The sequence below is a fragment of the Ursus maritimus genome, unplaced genomic scaffold (genome assembly GCF_017311325.1).
Source record: "Ursus maritimus isolate PB19 unplaced genomic scaffold, ASM1731132v1 scaffold_22, whole genome shotgun sequence".
Lineage (NCBI taxonomy): Eukaryota > Metazoa > Chordata > Mammalia > Carnivora > Ursidae > Ursus > Ursus maritimus.
The window spans coordinates 24,660,299-24,670,083 of record NW_024424675.1 but is presented as its reverse complement, the minus strand read 5'-3'; the positions used below and the strand labels follow the sequence as shown (position 1 = coordinate 24,670,083).

General features: G+C 37.8%; 1 protein-coding gene across 6 annotated transcripts in view; it reads left to right on the top strand.

The window, feature by feature from the left end:
* NCOA6 (nuclear receptor coactivator 6) overlaps positions 1-9,785 on the top strand; it is a 97,523-nt gene that overhangs the window by 764 nt on the left and 86,974 nt on the right. The window lies entirely within an intron of this gene.

The window sequence follows — 9,785 nt, the reverse complement described above, 5'->3', positions numbered from 1 at the left end:
GCTGTTGATTAGAAATATTAGAAATGGGGGCCCTTTGGATGCAGGCGCGAGTATCAGATTGGAGCAGTTCTCGGAGTCGCAGGGCCGAATTGCAAAGCCTTATAACTCCCAAGAGACTGAGGACATATGTTCCCCTAGTATATTTTACTCCCTATTGGGAAGAGCAACAGAAAATAGGAAGACTTTGATGAGAAAGAGGGAAAAGGGTGACTGAGGTTTGGGTGCAGGAGCTGGCCAGCAAAAGGGTGCATGGAGTGGAACTGGTTGGCAAGAAGAAAGAGCCTCCATCAACTTAGGGAGTTTGTGTGTGTCTTTAAAAGGAGGGACCGGGCTGTTTGTGGGCGGTGACCCAAGGTGTCTTCCCAGGAAGGGGACAGCCCACTGTTTTAAGAGCAGGGTCACCTGGGGAGGTCATCAGAAAGGCGTTTTTGAAGCCAGTAAGAATGGTGAAGAGGAATGAATGTGTAAAAACTACAAGGGTCTTAGAGATCATGTAACAATTTCAGATCAAGTAGTGATTTTAGCTGAGATATAGAAAGGTAAAGATGACTCCTCAAGATCTTACAAGTTCCTGGCCCAGGAGGTCCTCTGCCTGCTCATTCAATACACTGCCTTAGAGGAATTTGTTAGCTCTAAGAAAAGTGTTAAGGGGCAGCATATATCAAAGAACTGTTCATCTGCTTTGTTTTGGTAATTAGTTTGTCAGTAGAAAACTGAAGGGGGATACAAAAAAAGTACAGGTGACCAGCTATTTGATTATTTCCAACCCAACTGCGTTTGTGCAAAGAAGTTCTCTTCAGGACTCTTTTGACTTCTAACTTTCTAGAGTTTTAAGAGATGCTCCTTCTGTTCTGGGTGTTTACTGTATAGCAAAGGGACACAGAAAGTGGAAAAAGATAACAGTGAAAGATGGTACACACCCAGGATCTCTATCATGATCAAACTTCAATTAAAGTTTGATCAAGATAGAGAAGAGTTCAAAGTTCATTTGGGTTATGGAAGAATTCTGAGGGAAACTATGCAAATCAGTCATGAAATAGTAGTCCAGGGTTCCCGTAAAATCAACAAGGACTTTCAACAAAAAGGTTATGAAGATGTCCATAGCAACTAAGATTTCCAATATATATTCAGTACGTATATGACATACATAGATACAGCATCAAGATTCATTTGTTCTGGGTCTTTCTAACGCAAGAAGGTCTGACTGTGCAATGGGACCCTCTGGCATCTAGTGAAGCTGCTCAGAATGATAGTAACCCCTCTCAGAATAATATTTTTAATTGAGTAAAACAAAATACTGTATTATAGAGAAAACTATTATATTGAAATACCAAAATACACAAATTATAAAATAGTAACATAAATATACTTTATCAGTACATTAAGAAATCAGATCTAGTGATGGGTCTGATAATTACAGTTTTAAACACATGATGAACATAATACTTAAGATATTAGCAACAACTGTAATATGATGTAAAGATATCTGTGCCGGGGCGCCTGGGTGGCGCAGTCCTTAAGCATCTGCCTTTGGCTCAGGGCGTGATCCCAGAGCTCTGGGATCCAGCCCCGCGTCAGGCTCCTCTGCTGAGAGCCTGCTTCTTCCTCTCCCACTCCCCCTGCTTGTGTTCCCTCTCTCGCTGGCTGTCTCTCTCTCTGTCAAATAAATAAAATAAAATCTTAAAAAAAAAAAAGATATCTGTGCCATATGACAGGGTCACATATACTGCTGATACTAGAGTAGTTTGTTGCCTATAATTCCTATTTGAAGAAAATGGTAACTTTCAGTTAAAGGTTAGTGAAAATAAAGAGGTAGTTTTTTGTTTTCTTTTTATTTTTTTTTAACATTTCTTTAGAGGATTTATGAGGGAACCCACTTCTGCCAAACGTTAGCAGTTAATAATTTCCCAAACAACAGAAAAAAGTACGCCCTCCCCAATTAAATACAATTAGTTTTTTGTTTTCTATCCAAGTTCACAGACCCCTCTGAATTCTACCTGTGGATTCCCATCTATGAACCCCAGGTTAAGAAAGCCTACTCCTACCACCAAGCATGTCTTCCATTCAACAGACATTTACTGTGCACATATGTCTAGCATTATGCCAGGCTCTGAGGATTCAAAGGCCTTTAAGGCAAGGTCTTTTCACTTTAGATATTCAGTCTCATGAGAGAAATGAACATATAAACAATGATAATTCAGGATGAATACCAAAGCCGTATTAAAGGTTGTAAAAACACAGAGGTGGGCACGACTCAGCTCTAGGAGTCAGGGAAGGTTTTGTGAAGGGGTGATACTTGAGATGTGTCCTGAAAGGTGGAGGAGTTTGCCAGATGGAGAGTTGGAGAAAAGAGCTTTCCAGGTAAAGGCATGCACTTTCACGACATATAGTTGAATGTGGCGGGAGCATAATACGTGTGTGGAAAAAGTAGTCAGAAATGAAATGGAACTGTTGTTTGGAACCTGGCTGTGAAGGACTTTGCTAAGGAGTTTGGACTGAATCTTTAGCTGATAGGGAGGCATTCATGGTTTTCAAGGAGAAAGAGTATGATTTGGTTCAATTTTTAGGAAATAAATGGATGTCTTTGAATGGAGGGTAAACTGGACAGCAGGGAAGAGGTAATGAGGGCCTAGTCAAGACAGAGGCTGTGAGCTTTGAATGTTAGAATTTTCAGATATTGATAATTGACATTGCACATGGTAAGAGAAAAGGAATATTTTAGATTTTTGGTTTGGAATGGTGGCTGTCAAAGAGGTTATAAAAAGGGTGAAAGGAAGATGAAGCAATAATTGTCACAAATTAGGGAGAAGTTTTTTGGGGTAGAGTAATAGACTTGGAAACCATTGAGAAGCTGTCAAGTGTGGTGCAGTTTTCGCTTAAGGAAATCAGAGGTAAGTGTCAGCAGACATAAAAAGCAGGGAAAGAGGTGCCTGGTTGGCTCAGTCAATTAAGTGGTTGCCTTTGGCTCAGGTCATGATCTCAGGGTCCTGGGATCGTGCCCCATGTCGGGCTTCCTGCTCAGTGGGAAGTCTACTTCTCCCTCTCCTTCTCCCTTTGCTTGTGCTCTCTCTGTCTCTCGCTCACTCTCTCTCTTTCAAATAAATAAAATCTTTTAAAAAAAAATTTCCAAATTAAAAAAAAAAAGGCAGGGAAAGTAGGGAATGTAGGAAAATCACAACTATCTATGTCAGAGGCCAGCGAACTATGGGCCCTGTCAAATTTGGTCCACCACCTATTCAGGTAAATAAAGTTTTATTGCAACACAGGCACAGTTACTCATTTACGTATTGTCTTTAGCTACTTTCACACTACCAGTGGCAGGGTTGAGTAGTTGTATAGAGAAGATAGGTAGTCCACAAAGCTGAAAATATTTACTGTCTGGCCCTTTACTAAAGATGCTTGCCAGTCTGATCAGTGTCTGAGGATTGGATGTTCAGCTTCTGGTTTGCCATCTAGTTCCTATAAAATGGAGAATAACCATCTTGGCTTTGTCCTTCTGGCTGGGTCCCCCATGCTCTGTGTATCTGCAGTATGACATAGAGCCCTGAATATTTTATATTGGTCAGCGATGCCAAGGTCTGTTCTGGGGTCTGCTGTGTGGCAGCTGTGGTGGTGGCAGGTTTTCACAGCTTAGACCATGCTGGGGCTTATTTTGCCATTTGACTATTGGGTTGTCTTCAAAAGATTTCCTTATAGTTTCTGATTAGTAATCCTTTGTTGGTTATGTGTATTATAGATATAATTTCCCAGATTGTTGTTAATCTTTAAAATCTTTTTCTCTTGTTAAAAGAAGTTGTGAATTTTAACAAAGTCAAATCTATCAATCTTTCCCTCCCCCAAGATTTTGCAATTATTCTTTATATTATCTTCTTGAATCTCCACTGTTTTGCCTTTGATGTTTAGATCTGTAGAGTTGACTCTTAATGTATGATGTGAGATAGGGTCCAGTTTCATTGTTTTTGTATATATAACCAATTATCCCAGCACCATTTATTGAATGGCACTTCGTTTTCAAATTGTGTGCTCTTTTCGTGGAGTCTGACTAAGGTCCAAATTCTAGCTCTACCGCTTGCTAATTGTGTGACCTTGGGCAAGTTGTGTAACCTCTTTGTGCCTCAGTTTCCTCAGCTTTTATTTTATGTATGTATGTATGAATATATGTAGTATGTATGTATGTGTGTAGCTAGCTAGCCAGCCAGCCCAACGTGGGACTTGAACTCACCGCTGCAAGATCAAGAGTCGCATGCTCTGCTTACTGAGCCAGCCAGATGTCCCAAGTTTCCTCAGCTTTTAAAATAAGGGTAATAGTATTTATCTCATAGGGTTGTGAGGATTAAGTGAGTTAATTCATGTAGCGTGTGGAACAGTGTGGCACCTAGAAAATGCTCACTAATGTTAGCTTATATTTAGCATTATTGTTTGTTTCTGATTTCTAGCACCTGGCTCAGAGTAGGGGCTCAATGTACTCAACACAGTTGTCTGTTTAATTTGGTTTTCAGGTCAAAACAGAATGGTTGAGAGGTAGACTGAGTGTTCCAGGAGATGCTTCCAGTTGCTGCAGTTTTAGCTGCTGTCTCAGACTTCCTGCTGAGTTGGAACCCCTTTCACCCCATCACTTCTCTATCAGAGAACTCTTGTAGCAGAGGATGCAAACCAGCAGTCCGTGGTTGGATTTGACCAGCAGACATGTTTTGTTTGGCTCAAATGTACATAGACTTCGGACTTTACCTCAAAAATTTGGAATATCTATCAACACCAAACTCATATTCTCTCATAGCAATAGAGTAAAAGCTAAGGCTTTTAGGTATGATGGGTGTTTGTTTCCTAATGCTCTGTGGTCCTCATTACTCTATTGTTTTGCTCATTTACTTTTATTACTCTGTAGGCATTTGATTTTCTGGTTCTTACTTCACTGAGGTTTTAAATATTATCTCTTCTAAACCAATAAATGATATGTTGGGGTAAGGATCAGGATGGTCAGAAATTGACAGATGAATTTGTGGGCAGGTAAAAGCCAAAGTCTGTTTCTAAGGATGAGTCATTCTTAATCATAATGAATAAAATGATAACTGAAATTAAAAGATGAGATGAAATTCATTTCAAATCACTGAACATTTAGGCATCTACTATGTGCTGGGTACATTAGACATTACCACATTCGTGGTAGGAAAGAAAACTAGCTGGCCAGCTTTATAAAACAGTACAGAAGAGGTCTTTTTAATTGTGATGTGGAGCTGTTTTCTAAGAGAGTGATTGGATGAGAGAAAGGAAAAACAGAAATTCATTCATTTGTCAAACATTTATTGAGCCCTGCCGTGTGTATTAGGCTAGAACTCTGCAGGATACAAAGGTGATTCTAGTCAGAGTTTAAGTGTCATGTGGGGTATAGGTAATGTGTTGTGGAGCTGGAATATCAGAGGATGGTACTGAAAGAGGTAGCCTTTAATGGAGCTGCCAAGAATGGTGTAGAGATATGTTTTTAGGAAATAGTAAAGAGTCCAGTTTGGCTGGAGAACAGGATTGTTACTGGGCTGTGGTTGAAGGTCAGGCTGGAAATGGAGATTGAACAACAATAGCAATAATAATAGTAGTAGCTCACATTTTTTGCATGTATACTGTTTGCCAGATAACTTGCCAAGTATTTAATAAGTAGTATTTCTTTTAATCCTCACAACAACCCTGTGAGATAGTGCACTAATTTTTATACCTTTTTACAGATAAACTGAGGAAAAGAGCTAACATTTGTTGGGGAAAGAATTTGAGTCCAGGCAGTCTAATTCCAAGGCCTGTGTTAGTCTCTGTATACTATAAAGTGAGTCAGGGAGGGCTTTGAATCCTTTTCAGTTCCAACCTGGGAAGTTTGGACTTGATCTACTAAGTAATGGGGAGTCATCAAAAGTTTTTAGCCATACAGTGACATAATGAAATCTGTACCTTAGGGAAGTAAGCCTGCTAGTGAATGTAGGAACAGCATGAGGAGAAAGGAGAAATATGGAGCTAGTTTACTCTTTTCCTCCTCACTAGATTCAGTGCTCCTTTAGAGCTGACCCTGTGTCTGTTTGTCCCTCCCTTCCTTCAGCTCCTCTGTCTACCTATTGTGTTGTCTGGCACATTTATTTTTAAAAATGTAATCTTTTTCTGTGTCACTTTATTCTAAAAAGGACTTGAGGTGGCTGCCTAGGAGCTCAATAATCATAAACAACTAGAGGCGTAGGTAGATGTATACATGGCTTTGTTGGAGGGAGTAATGTAGCCCTAGAATTTGGTGATAAGCTATATTTTATATATAAGCCCTATAAAGGAAAGCTTGGAACCACATCTTCTTAAACTTGTGAAGAATTGCATTCTGTGGCAGATAGAATATTAATGATGAGTTAATATTAACTATGTTAGTTAAAAAGCTAAACTCAGAAACAGAATGGTGGTTGCTAGGGCCTTCGGGTAGGGGAAATGAAGATATGTTGGTCAAAACATATAAACTTCCAGTTGTGAGGTGAATAAGTTCTGGGGATCTAGAGTACAGCATGGTGACTATAGTTAACAATAATGTATTATATACTTGAAAGTTGCTGAAAGAGTAGATTAGATCTTAAATGTTCTTGCCACACACCAAAAAAAAAAAAAAAGTAATTATATGAGGTGATGGATGTGTTAACTAAATTTATTGTGGTAATTTTGCAGTATATATGTGTATCCATCTCATTGTACACTTTAAACTAACACAATGCTACATGTTGATTGTATCTCAGTAAAGCTGGGGGAAAAAAATCTTCGTCGTTAATAATATTAGTGATCACCAAATTCAGAGGGCATTCATACTTTAAATAGATATTTAGGAATAGATATTTAGGTTTGTATTTAACATTAACCAGCTACAACCACCACCCTGCCCCCTCCCAACCCAATGCACACAAAGAGGCAACAAAAGCTCCCATTAACTGGCACCTTTACCGATATTGAACCTGTTGGGTATTAGTTCTATAGTACCATTAGTTCTATAGTTCTATAGTATATTTTCTAAAGACAAGATAATAGCAGTTTCTCACAGGAAGAAATAGTTGCAAATTTGTTAGATTCCTGTTTTGGATTTTACAGAGGGAAATTGTTCATTAGGTTAAGTCCCTTGTAATTTTAAATATTGTATGAAAGTAAGACCGTGTCCCTTCTATAAAATACAGACTTAAAAAGTTCAAACACTTGGAGAAATCAAAGACATTGTGGTTAACCACCAAATGCTAGTATAGGCGAGGAGATTTTAGGTAAACCAACATCTGACTAGACTTAATAAGAGACTGATCAATAGACCCAAATAATGGATTTGTTAAAATTCTTTCCCATTGTGGATATTAACAGCAGTATGTGCATATACATGTATGCATATATCAGTGTGAAATATATTGATATAACTGGTATAAGTCTGAATCTAGGAATGCTTCCTAAAAAGAATGAGCCTTCAACTGAGTTCTTTTAGATTGTGTTCAACTCTTTAGGATATGTGGAGATGACTTACTCAGAAACATTGCGATCAGAATAATTAAGTGTGGAGGAAAATGTGATTGTGATAGTATATATTGACTTCCTACCAGTGTTGAGAGGTATATCCAGTTGGTGAGTAATTAGTTTCTGCCTTGAGGAAACTAATTCAACTGGGAAAGTGATATGAACATAAATAAAAAGGGGGGAGCATAAATGTTTTAAATGAGACTATAAATGCTATGGAAATTGAAGAGAGAGAGAGAGAGCACTACTACCAGTTGGAGGATCAGTGAAGGTTTCATGGTAACGGTGGTATATTTCCTAGGGCTGATGTAACAAACTACCATAAGCTGAGTGACTTAAAACAACAAAAATTTATTCTCTTACAGTTCTTGATGCTAGAACCTGAATTCAAGGTGTCAGCAGGGCCATGTTCTCTCTGAGACTTAGGGTAGAATCCTTCTTTGCCTCTTCCTGTCTTTCGTCAGTTCTTGTGATGTTTCTTTTTCTTTTCTTTTTTTCTTTTCTCTTTTCTTTTTTCTTTAAGATTTTTATTTATTTGAGAAAGAGAATGAGCAGGGGGAGGGGCAGAGGGACAAGCAGGCTCCTCGCTGAGTGGGGGTGCTGTGGGGAGATGAGGCCAGATGTAGGACATGCAAATGTTGCTGAGTGGGTAGTATGTGGGAACAGGATAGCACTGCAGAATTCAAAATATGGTGGTTAACTGATTCAAGGATAGCTAATTCAAGCTTTAGGGAGATTCTGTGAGCTAGTGATCTTGGATAATCAGACACCCCAAAGAAAAGCAGATGATTTAACACACCCAGCCTCCCTCATTTGCCCATGCCAGTAATTTTTCACCAGGACAGTCAGGGAATCCTTCTTACGTAAAAAACAACACTTGCAAAAACACCACAACAAACTTTGAGGGTTTTTTAGCCTGTTGGTTGGTCATCCATGGACATTGAGATACATTAGCTTTTTAGGATCTGTATTCAGAAGTCTCTCTATGGATTTCAGTATTAATAATCATGTCACTCTTCATTTTCTTTCAAATTTTTCTTCAAAATCACCTCTTTTCCATCCTTTTTTTTCTCTCTTGATTTTTCTCAGAACTCTCTTCAGTCTTTCCATATCTTTTCTAAACATCTGACTAATGGAAAGAATTGAGGGAGATTGTGTACTGTCCAAGCCAATACACTTTTTTTCTGTGTCATTTAAAAAAAAAATTTTTTTTTGTTATTTTTTTTAATTTTAAGTAGACTCCATGTCCAACATAGGACTTGAACTCACGGCCCGGAGATCAAAAGCTGCATGCTCTACCACTAAACCAGCCAGGTACCCCTTTTCTTCATCCTTTTAATGATAGTGATGTTGATTTTTGTCCACAATAGGACTTTATTCAAATTGTGAATGCTCATTCAAACTGTGGTCGGCAGTAGAGCTCAGGTGCTTATCCTTATTTGTCTCTAGGCAGTTCTTCCTGATTGTATATTTGCATTGTTCAGGCATTCTCTAAGAGCATGTGTCCCCATGACATTTTTAAAATTGTGTTTAAATATTACAAACAAAAAACTTTCTAGTCATTAGCATATGTGTACAATCTTTACAAGTTTAATTCATATAGTTTTTTATAGTTTCTTCATTTGGCAATATATTGAGGTACTTTTCCACATGTTTATATACTTATTTTTATTGGATACATAATAACCAAAGTTTAAATATTCTCTGTTTATTTGGCATTTGGGTGATTACCTTTTGTTTTCATTTTTGGTTTGCAATTCTTTTTTCCCCCCAATTTTTTTCTTAGACTATATTCTCTAAAATGATACAGTTTGGTCTAAGGATAATTACTTTTTAGCTATCTTGTCAGCTCATTCTTTAGAATAACTACCAGTTTATATTGCTATGAGCCACAAGTTATTATTGGATTTTATAATTTTTTTCTTCCAGTATAATAGTGGTACCTCACAGGTTTTTGGATTTTTAAAATATTTTAAATATTTTATTATGAAAAATTTCAAACATACAAAAACAACCCCTGAAATAGTAGAATAAACACCCTTATACCCACCACCTGTATTCAATGTATAGCCATATGCTTAATAAAATACTCATTGTGTTAAATCTTTTAAAAATAAAGACATTGTGAAACTATGCCTTTAAACATTTTAGCATGCATCTCTTACAAATACAGACATTCTTCTGCATAATCACAATACTGCTGTCACACCCAACAAATTATCAGTAATTCCTTGATATTATCTAACATTAAGAACGTATTTAAGTTTCCCTCATTGTCTCCAAAA